Below are 23,632 nucleotides of genomic sequence, written 5' to 3'. Positions count from 1 at the left end.
ACTGTGGTTCTATTCTGCTATTAAAAAAACACCCATTTTGGGCAAAAATCTTAATTTTGCAGCCTTTGCTGCATCTGTCATTGCGAGATACACCCTTTACATACTGCTGTGCTATTCTGGTATTAAATAAACACCCAATTTAGGCAAAAATCTTAATTTGCGGCCTTGACTGTATCTGTACTGGTGAGATACACGCTTTAGATACTGCTGTGCTATTCTGATATAAAAAAAAAATCACTAATTTGTCTGTTACATTTTCAGGTGAAATTAACAAATTTTTGGCTGTGATATACCCCTGCTCTACCTAGTTGACAGCTTAATAAATTTCACAAATTTTTCTGTTACATTTTCGGGTGACATTCAACAATTTTTGGCTGTGATAGACCCCTGCTCTACCTAGTAGACAGGTTAATAAATTTCACTAATTTTTCTGTTACATTCTTGGATTGACATTTAATTTTTTTTTCCGTGAATAAACCCCTGCTCTGCATAGGTGACAGGGACCGAAATTTTTTAAAATAATCTGTTCCATTGGTGGGTGACATTAACCCATTTCTGGCGATGAAAAACCCCTGCTCTGCATAGGTGACAGGGACTTAAATTTCTAAAATTCGTCTTTAATTGGCCCTTTCATTCGATCCTTTTGCTTCAATAACTTGTCCCACATTTCCGCTTCATCCCATTGCAGCCATTGACCTCCCTTGGATGAGGTCTCCCTTTCTCACGCTCCCTCTCTGGCGTAGAACCCTGATTCGCCGATAGCCGTGATCAACATTGTAGGCTCAGAAAAGAACATCGAAAGTTGATAGAGAAGATATCCAAATGGATGGTGGACGTCACAGGGACGTGCGATCATGCAGAAGTTAGCTAGAGTCAACAAAGTGGCAGCAGGGCCTCTCCTGGCTAACGCTTACAACCCAGTGACATTCCCTATAATTTTTTATTAATAATTCAAATAACAGGGCATTTTAAGAGTCCTGTATTGTTATTTATCGTCACTACCTCCCCGAGTCGGGAGTGGGTAATTGCCGCGCATCCCCTCCTTTCCTTCAATTCTTCAGTTTTTAATTGCTTCTCCTACATTTCTGCTCGATCACAATTAAATTTCATCCATTGATCTCCCTTGGATGTGGTCTCTCTTTCTCACGCTCCCTCTCCAGCGTGGAACCCTGATTCGCCGCTAACCGTGATCAACATGGTAGGCGCAGAAAAGAACATCGAAAGTTGATAAAGCAGATATCCAATTGGATCGTGAACATCACGGGGATGTGCAACATGGTGGCATAGGTTCTGCCCCCTGCAACTTCTGGGTCTCCAAATTAGGCACATGGCTTGAACTTGCCCTTTACGCCTTGGAGGTGCTGGCCTGCCCTGCAGCCAGTGTATTGTCTGAACGTGTGTTTAGCACGACTGGAGGGGGTTATCACAGGTTATATTTCCCAATGTTTTGGGGTGTACCCTAATTTAAAAAATATATAAATAAATTTAATACCAAAAAGCAGTATAGGCTACCTCCTCCTCCTCCACTGCCGCTTCCACCTCCACCGCCACCTCCACCGCCACCTCCACTGCCACCTCAACCTCCTTCTCCATATGGACCTCGTCCTCTTAGATCAAGATTATTATTTTTTTATTTTTACGTATTTTATATTATTTAAAGTCATTTCCCTATCCACATTTGTTTGCAGAGCACTTGCCATGCTCTTAATCACATTTTGATGCCATTTACAGCCCTCTAGCCCTTTCCATTACATTTTTACAGCCATTTTAGTGCTCAAAAGTTCGGGTCTCCATTGACTTCAATGGGGTTTGGGTTCGGGGTCAAGTTCAGGTTCCGAACTAAAACTTATTTGTGAAGTTCGGCCGAACCCGAACATCCAGGTGTCCGCTCAACTCTACTCGGGTGTTCTACAGAGCACCCAAGCACAACGGAAGTCAATGGGAGAAACAGAGCATTAAACCCCTGCTCTGAAGAATATCGCTGTACAGTGAGGGAATCCCCCAGTGTGAGTCTGCGGCTTAGGAGTGCCTGCTCTGACTCCATATATAGATAAGTCCATATATGGAGTCAGTCCTTGGGGACATCCAGTGTATTTAAATCTAATTTAGCCTCTATTTCTGAAAAGTTTGTGCCGGGATTTGAACTCACAACCTTTTACATTAGAGGCAAGGACTATAAAGCTGAATGATAAACTATGTCAGAAAAACCTCATAGTAATTTGTCATGTAGTAAGTATTCCTATATAGCAGAAGTATCATTTCATATTTCAGTGCAGGTTAACATGTAGCTGTATAGCGTAGTTGTTAAAGTTCTTGGCTCTAATGTAGAAGGTTGTTAGTTCAAATCCCGTCAGAAATAGAGATTACATTTATATATTTTTTATTAATTGTAAAAAATGTATTGCACAAAATAAATTACTAAATTACAAAAAAACAATATATATATATATATATATATATACATATATATATAGATATACAGTACAGACCAAACGTTTGGACACACCTATGGGAACTCCTTCAAGACTGTTTGAAGACCATTTCAGGTGACTACCTCTTGAAGCTCATCAAGAGAATGCCAAGAGTGTGCAAAGCAGTAATCAAAGCAAAAGGTGGCTACTTTGAAGAACCTAGAATATGACATATTTTGAGTTGTTTCACACTTGTTTGTTATGTATATAATTCCACATGTGTTAATTCATAGTTTTGATGCCTTCAGTGTGAATCTACAATTTTCATAGTCATGAAAATAAAGAAAAGTCTTTGAATGAGGTGTGTCCAAACTTTTGGTCTGTACTGTATATATATATATATATATATATATATATATATATAGATAAAATCATACTTCTGATTTATATTAATGCATAATACAGTCATGTGAAAAAATTAGGACACCCTTTGAAAGCATGTGGTTTTTTGTAACATTTTTAATAAAAGGTTATTTCATCTCCGTTTCAACAATACAGAGAGATTAAAGTAATCCAACTAAACAAAGAAAACTGAAGAAAAGTCTTTTCAAGATCTTCTGTAAATGTCATTCTACAAAAATGCCTATTCTAACTGAGGAAAAAGATAGGACACCCTCACATGTATTCCCTCTTAAATTGGCTCAGATCTCACACAGGTATATCACACCAGGTGCACATAATTAGTAGATCGTTACTCTGCATGTTGAATGAGGCTTGCCCTATTTAAACCTCAGACATTTAGTTTAGTGTGCTCCTGACTGTTGAAGTGAGAGTGAGCACCATGGTGAGAGCAAAAGAGCTGTCAGAGGACTTCAGAAAAAGGATTGTAGCAGCCTATGAGTCTGGGAAGGGATTTAAAAAGATCTCAAAAGATTTTGAAATCAGCCATTCCACTGTCCGGAAGATAGTCTACAAGTGGAGGGCTTTCAAAACAACTGCCAACATGCCCAGGACTGGTCGCCCCAGCAAGTTCACCCCAAGAGCAGACCGCAAGATGCTAAAAGAGGTCTCCAAAAACCCTAAAGTGTCATCTCGAGAACTACAGCAGGCTCTGGCTACTGTTGATGTAGAAGTACATGCCTCTACAATCAGAAAGAGACTGTACAAGTTTAACTTGCATGGGAGGTGTGCAAGGAGGAAACCTTTGCTTTCCAAGAGAAACATCGAGGCCAGACTGACATTTGCCAGAGATAAAGTTGACAAAGACCAGGACTTCTGGAATAATGTTCTTTGGACAGATGAGTCCAAAATTGAATTATTTGGACACAACAGCAGAGGACATGTTTGGCGTAAACCAAACACAGCATTCCAAGAAAAGAACCTCATACCAACTGTGAAGCATGGAGGTGGAAGTGTCATGGTTTGGGGCTGCTTTGCTGCAGCAGGACCTGGTCAGCTCACCATCATAGAATCCACGATGAATTCTACTGTGTATCAGAAGGTGCTTGAAGAACATGTGAGACCATCAGTTAGAAAATTAAAGCTGAAGCGGAACTGGACCATGCAACATGACAATGACCCAAAACATACTAGTAAATCAACCAAAGATTGGCTGAAAAAGAAGAAATGGAGAGTCCTGGAATGGCCAAGTCAAAGTCCAGATTTGAATCCCATTGAGATGCTGTGGGGTGACTTGAAAAGGGCTGTACGTGCAAGAAACCCCTCAAACATCTCACAGCTGAAAAAGTTCTGCATTGAGGAGTGGGGTAAAATTTCCTCAGACCGATGTCGAAGACTGGTAGATGGCTACAAGAACCGTCTCACTGCAGTTATTTCAGCCAAAGGAGGTAACACTCGCTATTAGGGGCAAGGGTGTCCTATCTTTTTCCTCAGTTAGAATAGGCATTTTTGTAGAATGACATTTACAGAAGATCTTGAAAAGACTTTTCTTCAGTTTTCTTTGTTTAGTTGGATTACTTTAATCTCTCTGTATTGTTGAAACGGAGATGAAATAACCTTTTATTAAAAATGTTACAAAAAACCACATGCTTTCAAAGGGTGTCCTAATTTTTTCACATGACTGTATGTGGTAAACTACTACTGATGTTTTTAGACATAATATATTTGCATATATTATATATTCTAAATATATAATAATATATGTAAATATATTATAGCGAAAATATATATTTATTTATATATATATATATATATATATATATATATATATATAAAAAAATTTGGCTTTATTTCTGAAAAGTTTCTGCCGGGATTTGAACTCGCAACCTTCTACATTAGAGCCAAGAACCTTGTTAACCTGCAGTGAAATATGAAATAATACTTCTGCTGTATAGGAATACTTACAGTTGAAAGAAACAGTATGTGAACCCTTTGGAATGATATGGATTTCTGCACAAATTGGTCATAAAATGTGATCTGATCTTCAAGTCACAACACTAGACAATCACAGTCTGCTTAAACTAATAACACACAAAGAATTAAATGTTATCATGTTTTTATTGAACACACCATCTAAACATTCACAGTGTAGGTGGAAAAGGTATGTGAACCCCTAGAGTAATGACATCTCCAAGAGCTAATTGGAGTGAAGTGTCAGCCAACTGAAGTCCAATGTCACGCTGGGTAGGATACAAGATACAAGAGTCACACAGAAAACCACAAAACAAGCGTCTAGGCAAGAAACTGGGGATAATGGTCACCTCCTGACAAATCCCTACCAGCTCTCCCTGGACTTCTGTGCCCACGTTCAGACCCTAAAGATGGGAATCAACGTGCCCCCATGCCTAAGGCTGAAGATACCCTAAAATCCCTAAGATGGTGGAAAGGGGGAAAGAGAAAGCCTGCTTCCTCAAGCCTGGAGGGGGCAGGTGTCTCTCTAACAGCCTAGACAGAACACAAAAGAAATCAAAACCAACTTATCTTGTAGCTGAGCAGAAACAGCAATTCCTTCCTCAGAGAAAGATAGAAGCTGTAACCCGCACAGGACACTGGTAAGGCTACTTTCACACTAGCGTTCTGCTGTCCGCTCCGTTTGAAGGAGCTCACGAGCGGAGCAGAACGCTTCCGTCCAGCCCTGATGCAGTCTGAATGGATGCGGATCCGCTCAGACTGCATCAGTCTGGCGGCGTTCAGCCTCCGCTCCGCTCGCCTCCGCACGGCCAGGCGGACAGCTGAACGCTGCTTGCAGCGTTCAGCTCTCCGCCTGGCCGTGCGGAGGCGTGCGGATCCGTCCAGACTTACAATGTAAGTCAATGGGGACGGATCCGCTTGAAGATGACACCATTTTTCTAAGTTATTAATGCAGACGGATCCGTACTGAACGGAGCCTCCGTCTGCATTAATATGATCGGATCCGTTCAGAACGGATCCGATCAAACGCAAGTGTGAAAGTAGCCTAAGGGGCGTAATTTAAACTCATACAAATGACCCCACGCAGTGCACCTGAAGGGAGGCGGATACAGCTCAAATCCAAACCCAAAACAAAAAACTACACACGTGCTGCTAACCTGGCAGACTTCCGCACATATCCTGAGCAGGGCATGACATCCAATCAATGAGATGAGATTGGAGGTGTTGGTTACAGCTGCCCTGCCCTATAAAAAACACACACCAGTTCTGGGTTTGCTTTTCACAAGAAGCATTGCCTGATGTGAATGGTGCCTCGCACAAAAGAGCTCTCAGAAGACCTACGATTAAGAATTGTTGACTTGCATAAAGCTGGAAAGGGTTATAAAAGTATCTCCAAAAGCCTTGCTGTTCATCAGTCCACGGTAAGACAAATTGTCTATAAATGGAGAAAGTTCAGCACTGCTGCTACTCTCCCTAGGAGTGGCCGTCCTGTAAAGATGACTGCAAGAGCACAGCGCAGACTGTTCAATGAGGTAAAGAAGAATCCTAGAGTGTCAGCTAAAGACTTACAAAAGTCTCTGGCATATGCTAACATCCCTGTTAGCCAATCTACAATAGGTAAAACACTAAACAAGAATGGATTTAATGAGAGGATACCACAGAGGAAGCCACTGCTGTCCCAAAAAAACATTGCTGCACGTTTACAGTTTGCACAAGAGCACCTGGATGTTCCACAGCAGTACTGGCAAAATATTCTGTGGACAGATGAAACCAAAGTTGAGTTGTTTCGAAGAAACACACAACACTATGTGTGGAGAAAAAGAGGCACAGCACACCAACATCAAAACCTCATCCCAACTGTGAAGTATGGTGGTGGGGGCATCATGGTTTGGGGCTGCTTTGCTGCTTCAGGGCCTGGACGGATTGCTATCATCGAAGGAAAAATGAATTCCCAAGTTTATCAAGACATTTTGCAGGAGAACTTAAGGTCACCTGTCCACCAGCTGAAGCTCAACAGAAGATGGGTGTTGCAACAGGACAACGACCCAAAGCATAGAAGTAAATCAACAACAGAATGGCTTAAACATAAGAAAATACGCCTTCTGGAGTGGCCCAGTCAGAGTCCTGACCTCAACCCGATTGAGATGATGTGGCATGCCCTCAAGAAAGCGATTCACACCAGACATCCCAAGAATATTGCTGAACTAAATCAGTTCTGTAAAGAGGAATGGTCAAGAATTATTCCTGACCGTTGTGCATGTCTGATCTGCAACTACAGGAAATGTTTGGTTGAAGTTATTGCTGCCAAAGGAGGTTCAACCAGTTATTAAATCCAAGGGTTCACATACTTTTCCCACCTGCACTGTGAATGTTTACATGGTGTGTTCAATAAAAACATGGTAACATTTAATTCTTTGTGTGTTATTAGTTTAAGCAGACTGTGATTGTCTATTGTTGTGACTTAGATGAAGATCAGATCACATTTTATAACCAATTTGTGCAGAAATCCATATAATTCCAAAGGGTTCACATTTTTTCTTGCAACTATACTACATGACAAACTACTATGAGGTTTTTCTGACACAGTTTATTATTCAGCTTTATAGCTGAGTGAATAAAGTCCTTGCCTCTAATATAGAAGATTGTTTGTTCAAATCCCAGCAGAAACTTTTCAGAAATAGAGGCTAAATTGGATTTAAATACACTGATTTGAGCACAAGAGGTATTCAGCCGAACACTGCGATGCTCGAGCTGAACTGGTGTTCGGCCGAGCATGTTTGCTCAATACTAATTGTAACCTCAGAGAACCATAGTTTATCCTGCCACATAATTTTTTTTTTTATAAATATAGTTTCCAACTCTCCTTTAATGTCCTAGAGACTCTCAGAAAAAGAGGAGATCTACCAGACTTCTGAAAGACAAAGCAAAACTCCACGGTAACCCATATATGGTCTGAGGTGTTCAGTGGTTAGTCATGCATTTAGCATCTGTGGTCATTACATGAGATGGTTGCTTATCAGGTCCATGCTTTTCATCATCATAGTGCTCACCTGTATACCTGTGCACCTCTCAGTTGCTTAGTTAATGTAGTTTCACAATCTATAAAAACTTTCATTAGGAGATGTCACGACCCAGCAGGTGTGAACCCACTGTGCCACGCATCCTACCTCCTCTAAAGGCATTGTTTAAGTGAACCTCTTGTTCTTCACAGTACCCCAGATGGTGGGGATAGGCTTTCCTGAAAGGAACACCAGGTCGCTACCTCTTGAGGAGGATTGGCACATGAGGCAGCTGGTCCAAGCAGACCAGGAGGCACCTGAGCAAGGTACCAGAGGTACAGGCATAGTCAGCAGGCTGGGTCGTAACCAGGAGCAACAGTGCAGGACCGAATGATGAGGCAGAGGTGAAGTAAAAAAAGCAATAGGTCAGAGCAGGCGGCACAGGTACAGGTCAGGCAATTCGGGTCGGCAACAGGAGAGTCAAGGCAAGCAGACAGGGATCAAACAGGTAGCGGAGTCCAGGAACACAAGAATGGGTCAAGTACACAGAAACACAAGCAGAGAAATCATGAACCATTGTAGGACACAAGGACCTTAACACTCAGGCATCTGAGAAGGGAGTTGAGCCACTTATATACATGCAGGAGGGCTATTATTGGTCATCAAAGTCACATGATCTAACCCAGAAAGCACAGGAAGTGACGTGTGCCAGCCCGTAACCTGTTACGGACACAGGGCGTACAGGTACGCCCTGAAGTCCTGGTACTTAAGGACACAGGGCGTACCTGTACGCCCTGTGTATTTCCGATCACCGCCGCATGGCGGGCGGTGATCGGAACAAGGTGCCTGCTCAAATCATTGAGCAGGCACCTTGGTACAATGCCCAGGGGGGTCCTGTGACCCCCCGTGTTGGCGATCACAGCAAGTCGCCGGTCAATTCAGACCTGCGTTTTTCTGCGTTTCCAGGTTATTCGGGTCTCTGGTGACCCGATTACCCGGAATAGGACGGTGATCGGTGATGTGATAATACACCACCAATCACTGTCGTGCGATCTTGAGAGGTGGCAGTCACGCCACCTCTCAAGATCGCTTCTGATTGGCCCGGTGGGTGGGTGAAGCAGCAATTGCAGCGGCAATTCATACAGGTCCGTGGAGCGGGAGAGAGAGGAGCTCGGCTGCATTGTAAGTTTTTTTGTGCCATCAGGCACACATCAGTGTATTTTGTAGCGGTAGGGAGAGATAGATTAGGTAGGGGTAGGGATAGTGAGGGAGAGTTAGGAAAAAAGAAAAAAGTTTTTTTATTGTGCTGTAGCACCAGATCGGTTGTCTGGGGTCCACAGCAATGAGCTGTGTGACCCTAGACCCCCCAGGGGTGCTGCAGACAGCTTCGTGTCGCTGATCAGCGCGTTTGAATTTTATTTACTAGTTTTCCGGCCCACCAGCTATGTCCACCTGAGCCCCCTACCGGTGAACATTTCTGGTGTACCCGAGAGCATTTTGAGCCTGTGATTCCTGATTTTGTTGGCCAAGCAGGAATCCAGATTCCCACAGTGGGCTTCACTGAATATGACTATTTTAGTCTTTTTTTTAGTGACCACTTTGTGAATCTGATGGTGGAGCAAAAGAACCTGTACTCCCAACAGTTCATTGCTCAACACCCGGGCTCCTTTTTGGCTAGGGCCGGTGGCTGCACTCCGGTCAGTGCAGCCAAGATGAGGACATTTTGGGGCCTCGTGCTGCACATGGGTCTAGTCAAAAAACCCAGTGTCAGGCATCACTGGAGTGGGGACGTCCTCTACCAGACCCCACTTTACAGTATGGCCATGACACATACCCGGTTTGCGGCCATCTGGAAATGCCTGCATTATGCACATAATGCAGCATGTCTCCCTCAAGATGATCCTGCCTATGACCGCCTGTACAAAATCAGGCCGGTCATTGATCACTTTGGGGCCAAATTTTTGGAGGCCTATGTACCTGGAAGGGAGGTCGCAGTTGATGAGTCTCTCATTGCTTTCAAGGGGAGACTAATTTTCCGCCAGTGTGTTCCCTCTAAGCGGGCGAGGTATGGCGTGAAACTGTACAAACTTTGTGAGAGTGTACGAGGGGCAAGATACCTGTATTCAACCCCCAGAATGTCCCCCCACTCTGGGTATTAGAGGGAAACTTGTGTGGGACCTTATGCACCCACTGCTAGAAAAAAGTTACCACCTGTATGTGGATAACTTTTATACTAGTATCTCCTTGTTCCAGTCCCTCGCCACCAGATCCACGTTCGCTTGTGGGACTGTGCGGAAAAAATCAATGCGGCCTCCCTACCCACCCCCTCCAGGTACCTATCCCAGGGGTGAGACCCGTGCCCTTACCAGTGGAAACCTGTTGCTGGTCAGATATAAGGACAAGAGGGATGTCCTTGTACTGTCCACAATTCACGGTAACGGCATCACCCCTGTCCCTGTGCGAGGTACCGCAGTCCTCAAGCCCGACTGTATCGTTGACTACAATCGGTATATGGGAGTAGTTGATCTCTCTGATCAAGTCTTCAATATAATGCCATGCGCAAAACCCGGGCATGGTACAAAAAAGTTGCGGTCTACTTGGTACAGGTTGCCTTGTACAACTCTTTTGTGCTGTCCCGGAGTGCTGGCAATACAAGGAAATTCCTGCAGTTCTTTTCTGACTGGGAAAGAGCAGGCCGGAATACCTCGAGAACTGGAGGCGCCCGGATCGTCCCTGTCCAACATTTTCCACGTGTGGTCCCCCATACTGGAAAGAAGGGACAGTCCCAAAAAAAGTGCAGAGTGTGTAACAGGAGGGGGATACGGAAGGACACCACCACTCAGTGTGACACGTGCCCCGATCATCCAGGCCTCTGCATTGACGGTTGCTTCAGGGAGTAACACTTCCGTGGAGTACTAAATTTATAATCCCCTTCCCCAATTTTAATTCCATTTAACCACTGACAACCGAAAAAAAAAACTATGGTTCTCAGACTCCAAAATATTATTTTGTAAAACAAAACAAAAAGTTGACATATTAGGTATCGCCGCGTTCGTAAGAATCTGCTCTATAAAAATACCCCATGACCTAACCCCTCAGATGAACACGGTCAAAATAATAAAATAAAAACGGTACAAAAAAAGGTATTTGTTTTGTCACCTTACATCACAAAAAGTGTAATAGTAAGCGATCAAAAAGTCATATGCCCTCAAAATAGTGCCAATAAAACCGTCATCTCATCTCAAAAAATGAGCCCCTACCTAAGATAATCGGCTAAAAACTAACAAAAAACTGACTCAGACTATGGAGATACAAAAATGATTTTTTTTTGTTTGTTTATAAAAGGACAATATAGTGTAAAACCTAAATAAATAAAAAAAATAGACATATTAGGTATCGTCGCGTCCGTAAGAATTGTTCTCTATAAAAATACCCCATGACCTTACCCCTCAGATGAACACGGTCAAAAAACAAAAACATTACAAAAAAAGGTTTTTTATTTTCTCACCTTACATCACAAAAAGTGTAATAGCAAGGGATCAAAAAGTCATATGCCCTCAAAATAGTGCCAATAAAACCGTCCTTTCATCCCACAAAAAATGAGCCCCTAACTAAGATAATCGGCTAAAAACTAAAAAAAAAATGACTCAGACTATGGAGATACTAAAATGTTTTTTTTTTTTTTGCTTATAAAAGGATAATATAGTGTAAAACCTGAATAAATAAAAAATAGTAGACACATTAGGTATCGCCGGGTCCATAAGAATTTGCTCTATAAAAATACCCCATGACATAACCCCTCAGATGAACACGGTAAAAAAAAGTAAATAAAAACGGTGCCAAAACAGCAATTTTTGGGCACATTTTCCATTTTAAACCGTTTTTTCCAGTAACAAAGCAAGGGTTAACAGCCAAACAAAGCTTTATATTTATTACCCTGATTTTTCAGTTTACAGAAACACCCCATATAAACTGCTGTATGACCAAACGGCAGGGAGCAGAAGGAAAGGAATGCCGTATGGTTTATGGAAGGCAGATTTTGATTGCCTTTTTTTTTTTTGCACCATGTCCCATTTGAAGAACCTCTGATGCACCCCTAGAGTAGAAACTCCATAAAAGTGACCCCATTTAAGAAACTACACCCCTCAAGGTATTCAAAACTGATTTTACAAACTTTATTAACCCTTTAGGTGTTCCTCAACAGTTTATGGCAAATTAAGATGAAATTTCAGTATTTCTATTTTTGCTAACCTTGCCTCACAAAAATTTAATATAGAGCAACCAAAAAACACATGTACCCTTAAAATAGTCCCAACAAAACTGCCACCTTATACTGTAGTTTCCAAAATAGGGTCACTTTATTTTGGAGTTTCTACTCTAGGGGTGCATCAGGAAGGTTTCAAATGGGACATGGTGTAAATAAACCAGACCAGCAAAATCTGCCTTTCAAAAAACACATGGCGCACCTTTCCCTCTACGCCCTACCGTGTGCCCGTACAGTAGTTTACGGCCACATATGGGGTGTTTCTGCAAACTAAAGATTCAGGGCAATAAATATTGAGTTTTGTTTGGGTGTTAACCCTTGCTTTGTTACTGGAAAAAATTGATTAAAATTAAAAATTTGCCCAAAAAACTAAATTCTGAAATTTTATCTCCATTTGCAATTAACTCTTGTGTAACACCTAAAGGGTTAACAACATTTGTAAAATAAGTTTTTAATTACCTTGAGGGGTGTAGTTTCTAGAATGGGGTCATTTTTGGGTGGTTTCTATTATGTAAGCCTCACAAAGTGACTTCAGACCTGAACTGGTCCTTAAAAAGTAAGTTTTTTAATATTTCAGAAAAATTTCAAAATTTGCTTCTAAACTTCTAACCCTTCTAATGTCCCCAAAAAATAAAATGTCATTCCCAAAATGATCCATGAAGTAGACCTATGGGGAATGTAAAGTAATAACTATTTTTGTAGGTATTACTATGTATTAGAGAAGTAGAGAAATTGAAACTTGGAAATTAGCAAATTTTTCCAAATGTTTGGTAAATTTGGTATTTTTTTTATAAATAAAAAATATATTTTTTTACTCCATTTTACCAGTGTCATGAAGTAGAATATGTGACATAAAAACAATCTCAGAATGGCCTGGATAAGCCAAAGCATTTTAAGGTTATCACCACATAAAGTGACACTGGTCAGATTTGCAAAAAATGGCCTGGTCCTTAAGGTGAAAATGAGCCTGATCCTTAAGGAGTTAAGGAAGTGCTGCAGAGAAGAAGCAGCAAGCATGGTTTGGCCAGGGCTAAAAGGAAACTGTGGAGTGGATCCTACAACAAACAGTACCTGCAAGGATAGAGCCCAGGACTGCAGCGGTGAATGGGGAAGCACAGGCAGAAGATCACCGCTGAACACGGTGCCCAGGACCATGGCGGTAAGCACAACAGCGGTGCACAGCAGCCACTGTTACAGGAGAATAAAAAGGATCTGTCCCACTGTTAGACTCACTGGATCCCTTAAAGAAATACATGAGAAACTATTTATGTGTCTTTTACTTTTTTTTGGAATGCTTCATCATAGCACTTTTAATGCATGTTATACCTCTCATGCATACAATGGTAATTGTTTTTCTTCCATTAAATTAGAAACATTACCTGATTTAGAAATAGTTTTAGATATGTATCAAACGGCTGGCAACAAAATATGGTAACTTTCCCACCGTTCAAAGTAACTGATGCCTTCATGGCTATGTCATTGCAAATGTTATCAAACAAGAATACACAAACCTTTGACACAATATAAAGTATATAAATACAATAATCAGACTTCAAAGCCAGCACAAACGTAATGCTAATCTCAGCAATAATTAACAGACTCATTAAGTCATCCACCATATAAAATCTTGCAAACCTAAGAAGAAACCTAAGATGACAGCATTCTGTATGTTATTGTTGGCTTTCTAGTCTGTTTGGCTAACTCCACACCCAATCAAAGTAAAGTGACAATAATCTTGCCAGTGAGACCATTTGCTGGGAACTTTTATATAAAGTGTCCTCTGCAAAGTTATAACTATTAGTGCATGCTACTTCTAATAATCCCTTAGGAACTGCTGTGGGCCCTAAGGTTTTAATTCTGGTTAAAAAAAGAAATTACATATAACATACTGATACATGCTATATTCATATATTGATATACATAAAATCTTATCATCTTAAGCTGGCCATTTACATTAAATGTATATTAGCCGAACCTGTTAATTTCAGTGGGACCAGTTACCATCTATGAGGGCTTCTTCTCCCCTGATAGAAGATGTTGGGGTACATAAAAATCAGACAATTGTATTTCCACACACCTTGAACTCAGGGAGATAAGCCATTGCACAGAGGTGTCTTTCAGGGTCTTAGGCCTCTTTCACACGGGCGTCATGTTTTTTGCCCGGATAAGAGGCGGGTGCGTTGCGGGAAAATGCGCGATTTTTCCGCGCGAGTGCAAAACATTGTCATGCGTTTTGCACTCGCGTGAGAAAAATCACGCATGTTTGGTACCCAGACCCGAACTTCTTCACAGAAGTTCGGGTCTGGGATTGATGTTCTGAAGATTGTATTATTTTCCCTTATAACATGGTTATAAGGGAAAATAATAGCATTCTGAATACAGAATGCTTAGTATAATAGTGCTGGAAGGGTTAAAAATAATAAAAAAGTTAACTCACCTTCTCCTCTTGTTAGCGTAGATCCCGGTCTGTTCTTTAGCTGTGGACTGAATGACCTGAGGTGATGTCAGATCACATGCTCCTATCACATGGTCCATCACCATGGTGATAGAGCATGTGATCTGACGTCATCAAAGGTCCTTCAGCCACAGCTAAAGAACAGACCGGCCTCTACGCGAACAAGAGGAGAAGGTGAGTTAACTTTTTATTATTTTTAACCCTTCCAGCACTATTATACTATGCATTCTGTATTCAGAATGCTATTATTTTCCCTTATAACCATGTTATAAGGGAAAATAATACAGTGAATAGACTGTCACCTAGAACCCATGCGTGAAAATCGCACCGCATCCGCACTTGCTTGCGGATGCATGCGATTTTCACGCAACCCCATTCATTTCTATAGGGCCTGCGTTACGTGAAAAACGCACAAAGAGGAGCATGCTGCGATTTTCACGCAACGCATAAGTGATGCGTGAAAATCACCGCTCGTGTGCACAGCCCCATAGAAATGAATGGGTCAGGATTCAGTGCGGGTGCAATGCGTTCACCGCACGCATCGCACCCGCACGGAAAACTCGCCCGTGTGAAAGGGGCCTTACTCTGCTCTTCCATTCGGAACACATGAACACGTGTGTATAGGGGTGCTGAATGAGACAGCTGTTGGACAACGTGCATCTTCATATGTCTGGTAAGCCTTCACATTTATGACAAAACCACAGAATATGCTACAAGTGCAATTCGGCAACTCCTGGCTGCTGCATTTTCCATACACTTTACTGGTGTAGAGGGAAGTACCTGGTAGGCGTATGTATATATGTATATATGTATATGTATGTATATATATATATATATATCTAATGAAGAAGATCCGCAGCACTCCTTGCTGGGCGCTTATGGTATAGAAGGAGATGGCGATGGCGTCTTAGATCCTGTAGGTGCATATATATATATTTATATATGCATACGCCCCATTATTGATGTGTATTATATCTACATATGTATATGATATTTGAATAGAAAATACTAGCGGCTCAACCTCTCATCTTAGATGGATAAGGTGCTCACCTAAATGACCCACCCTCAGGCCCAGAATAGAACGTGAATGGTAAATGAAAAGGGGCACACTCAGACTCAGATGGGGGCACTAAATGAGCAGAATCAGTACAATTTATTAGAACATATACATATAAACAATGGCAAATCCCCTAAAAATGGCGACCATACATAAAATAAAATGGCCCTAACAGAAATAACCCCTATATATCCTGTACTGGCTGTATACCACTTAAGGAGCAAGTGTTCCGTCTCATGCACCAGTGTATAGCTGCTCCTCTGACTGTCCAGCATAAAATTTATATCAGCTTGATGGTGAGACCCATGTGCCAATACACTATATGTAAATAGCCGTTGCGCTGTAGAGAAACGTGTAACAATTCATCCACTGACATCAATGGCTAGCCAGCTGCATAGGCACAGACTCCAAATGAAGTCCAGTTTGTGCAAGTACTATATTCATAATCAGTCACTTGTAGCAGCAACAGTGCTCAGTGTATGCACAGCTATCAAACAAACTCCTGACAGGAGCCGGGTCTTACCCTTCTTCACTGCGACTCTGCAGCGCTGGTTCCAGGCGGCCGCACACCAGTGGCATCCCACGTGGTGTGCTAAACCACAGTGTGGCGTCCCACGTGACCTTGTTACTCTGGAGACCGGATGAAGCTGAAGTGACGTCACTAGTGAGAGACGGCTTTCACCGGATCCGAATGTTCCTGAATTTCTTTCTTTATATATAAAGATATTGTCTCTATTAGACTGATGAGACACACGCTCACTCCTTACGCCAGACGCGTTTCGAGGTACTGTACCTCTTCCTCACTGGCCACTATCAGTGAAGCGAGCCATCATTAGGCTGAAAAAACAAAACAAACCCATCAGAGAAATAGCATAAACATTAGGCGTGGCCAAAACAACTGTTTGGAACATTCTTAAAAAGAAGGAACGCATCGGTTAACTCAGCAACACCAAAAGACCCGGAAGACCACGAAAAACAACTGTGGTGGATGACTGAAGAATTCTTTCCCTGGTGAAGAAAACACCCTTCACAACAGTTGGCCAGATCAAGAACACTTTCCAGGAGGTAGGTGTATGTGTGTCAAAGTCAACAATCAAGAGAAGACTTCAACAGAGTGAATACAGAGGGTTCACCACAAGATGTAAACCATTGGTGAGCCTCAAAAACAGGAAGGCCAGATTAGAGTTTGCCAAACTACATCTAAAAAAGTCTTCACAGTTCTGGAGCAACATCCTATGGACAGATGAGACCAAGATCAACTTGTACCAGAGTGATGGGAAGAGAAGAGTATGGAGAAGGAAAGGAACTGCTCATGATCCTAAGCATACCACCTCATCAGTGAACCATAGTGTTATGGCGTGGGCATGTATGGCTGCCAATGGAACAGCTTCTCTTGTATGTATTGATGATGTGACTGCTGACAAAAGCAGCAGGATGAATTCTGAAGTGTTTCGGGCAATATTATCTGCTCATATTGAGCCAAATGTTTCAGAACTCATTGGACGGCGCTTGACAGTGCAGATGGACAATGACTCAAAGCATACTGCAAAAGCAACCAAAGATTTTTTTTTAAGGGAAAGAAGTGGAATGTTATGCAATGGCCAAGTCAATCACCTGACCTGAATCCCATTAAGCATGCATTTCACTTGCTGAAGACAAAACTGAAGGGAAAATGCCCCAAGAACAAGCAGAAACTGAAGACAGTTGCAGTAGAGGCCTGGCAGAGCATCATCAGGGATGAAACTCAGCATCTGGTGATGTCTATGCATTCCAGACTTCAGGCTGTAATTGACTGCAAAGGATTTGCAACCAAGTATTAAAAAGTGAAAGTTTTATTTATGATTATTATTATGTCCCATTACTTTTAGTCCCTTAACAAGTGGAAGGCACATATGCAAACTGTGGTAATTTCTACACCGTTCACCTGATTTGGATGTAAATAGCCTCAAATTAAAGCTGACAGTCTGCAGTTAAAGCACATCTTGTTTGTTTAATTTCAAATCCATTGTGGTGGTGTATAGAGCCAAAAATGTTAGAATTGCGTTGATGTCCCAATATTTATGGACCTGACTGTATGTCAGCCATCAGGCCCCATATGTCAGCCAGCAGTCCTCATATGTCAGCCAGAACCCCCCATATGTCAGCCAGCAGCCCCCATATGTCAGCCATTAGCCCCTACATGTCAGCCATAAGCCCCATATATTCAGCCATCAGCGCCATATATTCAGCTATCAGCCCCATATATTCAGCCATTAGCCCCATATATCAGCCCCTATATGTCAGCCATCAGCCCCCATATGTCAGCCAGAAGCCCCTATATGTCAGCCAGAAGCCCCTATATGTCAGCCAGCAGCCCCTATATGTCAGCCAGCAGCCCCTATATGTCAGCCATCAGTCCCATGTATCAACCCCTATATGTCATCCATCAGCCCCCAGTGCAAAAAAAAAAAAAAAACTTGCTTACCTCTCCTGCTCCTGGACGCCACCGCTCCTCACCATCGCAATCCTCTTCATCCTGCTGTCGGATGTGTATCGCGGCGCACAGTGTGAGGGCACAGAGCGCCCTCGCGCTGTGCGCAGCCCTGCACAGCTGATAGCCGAGGACCAGTAAGCGGTGAGTACAGAGCCTTCACCGCTTCCCAGCCCTCCGGTACTAATGAAGTGCTTCCATAATGGAAGCACTTCATTAGTATTCGTCCCATAAGACGCAAGGGCATTTTCCCCAACTTTGGGAGGAAAAAGTGCGTCTTATGGGGCAAAAAATACGGTCTATGATCTTGTTTGTGCGTGAACCAAGTGATTGTAAAGCACTGCAGAATATGTTGGCACTATATAAACAAAGATTATTATTATATACATGTCTTAAATGTATAATAATATCATAGCCTTTAACCTTTTGGGATTCCATTTCCATGAAATAATTCAGCGAAGGCCTCACACATACAGGCATATTGTGTCTGTACAATTTCTAGGAGCTTATGCTGTACCACTGTATGTCTATGACTTGATACAGATCAGTAGTGTAACTAGAAATGAATGGGCCCCACAGCAAATTTCTGAATGCCTCCCCCCACACAACCCCCTACTCCCATACAAACCCCAGTCCTGTAGCTAGTCAACATGTCTCTCTCTGAGCTAAAGCATGGCAGCCACGCCGTCCGTTTCCTCCTCCTGGGTGGGCCCCTTCTGAATTTGGGCCCCAAATCAGCCGCTTCCCTTATAGCTACTCCCCTGATACAGATGCAGACAGAGATTTAAAAAAAAAGATAGGCCATGTTTCATCACATGGTGCATTATGCTTTTTGCCGAGAATATCTCCATTATGTGTTAGCATCAGACAGAAACACACAGGGCTGAATAGTAGGGACTCCACATGCTGCCATGCAGGCCACGTACACTCAACTCTGCCATATTCATGAAAGACTCACAATTATATTGGTTACGATATTGATTTACATCTAAATAGCCACATTCTTCAGGGATTAGATAAAACAGAAAAAAGATTTTTAGAATTTTTTCGTAAAACAACACTTTATATATTAGGAATCATCATGCAGAGAATGGCATACAATGATAAGATACAGAAAGTGAAGGCGAATAAAGCTGTTCTTAATTCTGATATAAATAGATATTTCAATAAATGGATAAAAAGAAACACAGAACCTTTCCTCAGTAGTATATTACATATCCCACTTGTGAAGCAAGACTTTAATGAGATCCATGGGGAAAGACTTCTGTCAATCAAAGCACACTTTTTCAAACAGTCATCTTCTGCCCCCATCACAGAACCACGGGGCATAAAATAATTAGAAAACCCTCGGTAACTGCTCTGTTTTACAAGAGTAAAATCTGTGTGCAGATCATTTACATAAGCAAGTCACTTTTCATTACACTGCTCCAGGCTAAGTAACAATCCCAAAACTCGGACAAAAAAAAAAAAAGACTATTTTTGGTATTTGAAATTGAATATCAGAAATTGACCATGTGCTTGTGTTAAATCTCTCTCTCTCTTTGTGTGTGTTTCTATCTATCTATCTATCTATCTATCTATCTATCATCTATCTATCCATCTATTTATAATCTATCTATAAATCTATCTATCAATTATATCTATCTGTCTATAATCTATCTATCTACTGTATATAAAATAATTTTTTATGTTATTTTTAATTTTCCATGTCAATATCTATAGTTAAATAAAAACCATAAAATCCTGCAGTTTTCACAAAGAAGGAGAAGGACACAGTAGGTGAGGGTAAAGCTGGTCATGGCGCTATAGTGGCAGCAGGGCTACTGTAGGTTGTAGGCTCGTCTGAAGAGGTGGGTTTTCAGGTTTCTTTTGAAGGTTTCCATAGTAAGTGAAAGTCTGATATGTTGGGATAGAGAGTTCCAGAGTATGGAAGGTCTTGTGAGAATTGGAGAATACGTTTGGGAAGGTATTGCAAAATCAGGTCACAGATGTATAGAGGGGACAGGTTGTGGATGGCCTTGTATGTCATAGTGTTTTGTACTGGATTCTCTGGGCAATGGGGATCTAGTGAAGGGATTGGCACATAGGAGAAATAGAAGAGTAATGAGGAGAGAGATGGATTAGTCAGGTGGCAGAGTTGATAGATTGGAGTGGTGTGGGGGTGCTAGATGGGAGGTCATAGGGTAGTATGTTACAGTAATCTAGGAGGGAGATGATGATGGCATGTACAAGCATTTTTGTACACAGGGTTGAGGAATGTGCAGATCTGAGAGATATTTTTGAGTTGGAGGAGCCAGGAGATGGAAAGGGCTTGGATATGTGGTTTGAAGGACAGAGCAAAACCAAAGGTTTTTCCAAGCCAGCAGATTTGGTTGACCGGAGAGAGTGGGCAGCCATTGACTGTGATAGTTAGGTCTGGGGGAAGGGGGGCTAGAGTGTGCAGCCATTGACTGCGATAGTAAGGTCGGGGGGGCTGAATGAGATGGAGGAAAGATGATAAATTGTGTGTTATCCATATTAAGTTTAAGGCTAGTTGCACACTAGCGTTAGAGATCCAGCAGGCTGTTCAGACCTGCTGGATCTCTGCACAGCCCACCATTGCTGGAGGCTTGTAAGGCTATGTCCTGCCCGATTCACTATAATGGGGACTGGCGGAGATCCGGACGCATTCTGGTAAATATGCATAGAATCGGCCGGAAGAAAACTTCTGAGTGCAACAGCCTGCCAGATCTCTAACGCTAGTGTGCAACTAGCCTTAAGGTGGGTTTACACCGCACGATATTACAACTGATTGTCGGGAAGGAAGCGTTCCTTCTCGACAGTCGGCTGCTTGTTCAGTAATTTACATGCAGTGATCTCCTTCAGTATGAGAACGAGGGATCACTGTTGTGATTGATGTGCTTGTACAAATGACAGGATCACCAGGTGATCGGCGGCACATTTAGATGGGCAGATTTCAGGAACAAGTATTCACAGGAAAGGTCGTTCCTAGAGTTGAGCGAACACCTGGATGTTCGGGTTCGAGAAGTTCGGCCGAACATCCCGGAAATGTTCGGGTTCGGGATCCGAACCCGATCCGAACTTCGTCCCGAACCCGAACCCCATTGAAGTCAATGGGGACCCGAACTTTTCGGCACTAAAACGGCTGTAAAACAGCCCAGGAAAGGGCTAGAGGGCTGCAAAAGGCAGCAACATGTAGGTAAATCCCCTGCAAACAAATGTGGATAGGGAAATTAATTAAAATAAAAATTAAATAAATAAAAATTAACCAAAATCAATTGGAGAGAGGTTCCATAGCAGAGAATCTGGCTTCCCGTCACCCACCACTGGAACAGTCCATTCTCAGATATTTAGGCCCCGGCACCCAGGCAGAGGAGAGAGGTCCCGTAACAGAGAATCTGTCTTCATGTCAGCAGAGAATTAGTCTGCATGTCATAGCAGAGAATGAGGCTTCACGTCAGCCACCACTGCAACAGTCCATTGGCATATATTTAGGCCTAGCACACAGGCAGAGGAGAGAGGTCCCGTAACAGAGAATCTGGCTTCATGTCAGCAGAGAATCAGTCTGCATGTCATAGCAGAGAATGAGGCTTCACGTCAGCCACCACTGCAACAGTCCATTGGCATATATTTAGGCCCAGCACACACACAGGCAGAGGAGAGAGGTCCCGTAACAGAGAATCTGGCTTCATGTCAGCAGAGAATCAGTCTGCATGTCATAGCAGAGAATGAGGCTTCACGTCAGCCACCACTGCAACAGTCCATTGGCATATATTTAGGCCCAGCACACACACAGGCAGAGGAGAGAGGTCCCGTAACAGAGAATCTGGCTTCATGTCAGCAGAGAATCAGTCTGCATGTCATAGCAGAGAATGAGGCTTCACGTCAGCCACCACTGCAACAGTCCATTGGCATATATTTAGGCCCAGCACACACACAGGCAGAGGAGAGAGGTCCCGTAACAGAGAATCTGGCTTCATGTCAGCAGAGAATCAGTCTGCATGTCATAGCAGAGAATGAGGCTTCACGTCAGCCACCACTGCAACAGTCCATTGGCATATATTTAGGCCCAGCACACACACAGGCAGAGGAGAGAGGTCCCGTAACAGAGAATCTGTCTTCATGTCAGCAGAGAATTAGTCTGCATGTCATAGCAGAGAATGAGGCTTCACGTCACCCACCACTGCAACAGTCCATTGGCATATATTTAGGCCTAGCACACAGGCAGAGCAGAGAGGTCCCGTAACAGACAATCTGGCTTCATGACAGCAGAGAATCAGTCTGCATGTCATAGCAGAGAATGAGGCTTCACGTCACCCACCACTGCAACAGTCCATTGGCATATATTTAGGCCTAGCACACAGGCAGAGCAGAGAGGTCCCGTAACAGACAATCTGGCTTCATGTCAGCAGAGAATCAGTCTGCATGTCATAGCAGAGAATGAGGCTTCACGTCACCCACCACTGCAACAGTCCATTGGCATATATTTAGGCCTAGCACACAGGCAGAGCAGAGAGGTCCCGTAACAGACAATCTGGCTTCATGACAGCAGAGAATCAGTCTGCATGTCATAGCAGAGAATGAGGCTTCACGTCACCCACCACTGCAACAGTCCATTGGCATATATTTAGGCCTAGCACACAGGCAGAGCAGAGAGGTCCCGTAACAGACAATCTGGCTTCATGTCAGCAGAGAATCAGTCTGCATGTCATAGCAGAGAATGAGGCTTCACGTCACCCACCACTGCAACAGTCCATTGGCATATATTTAGGCCTAGCACACAGGCAGAGCAGAGAGGTCCCGTAACAGACGATCTGGCTTCATGTCAGCAGAGAATCAGTCTGCATGTCATAGCAGAGAATCAGGCTTCACGTCAGCCACCACTGCAACAGTCCATTGTCATAAATTTAGGCCCAGCACCCAGGCAGAGGAGAGAGGTCCCGTAACAGACAATCTGGCTTCATGTCAGCAGAGAATTAGTCTGCATGTCATAGCAGAGAATCAGGCTTCATGTCAGCCACCACTGCAACAGTCCATTGGCATATATTTAGGCCTAGCACACAGGCAGAGGAGAGGTTCATTCAACTTTGGGTAGCATCGCAATATAATGGTAAAATGAAAATAAAAATAGGATTGAATGAGGAAGTGCCCTGGAGTCCAATAATATATGGTTATGGGGAGGTAGTTAATGTCTAATCTGGACAAGGGACGGACAGGTCCTGTGGGATCCATGCCTGGTTCATTTTTATGAACGTCAGCTTGTCCACATTGGCTGTAGACAGGCGGCTGCGTTTGTCTGTAATGACGCCCCCTGCCGTGCTGAATACACGTTCAGACAAAACGCTGGCTGCCGGGCAGGCCAGCACCTCCAAGGCATAAAAGGCTAGCTCTGGCCACGTGGACAATTTAGAGACCCAGAAGTTGAATGGGGCCGAACCATCAGTCAGTACGTGGAGGGGTGTGCACACGTACTGTTCCACCATGTTAGTGAAATGTTGCCTCCTGCTAACACGTTGCGTATCAGGTGGTGGTGCAGTTAGCTGTGGCGTGTTGACAAAAGTTTTCCACATCTCTGCCATGCTAACCCTGCCCTCAGAGGAGCTGGC

Source organism: Bufo gargarizans, chromosome 1, assembly GCF_014858855.1.
Source record: "Bufo gargarizans isolate SCDJY-AF-19 chromosome 1, ASM1485885v1, whole genome shotgun sequence".
In the NCBI taxonomy this organism is placed as follows: Eukaryota; Metazoa; Chordata; class Amphibia; order Anura; family Bufonidae; genus Bufo; species Bufo gargarizans.
This window is presented reverse-complemented; position numbering follows the sequence as displayed.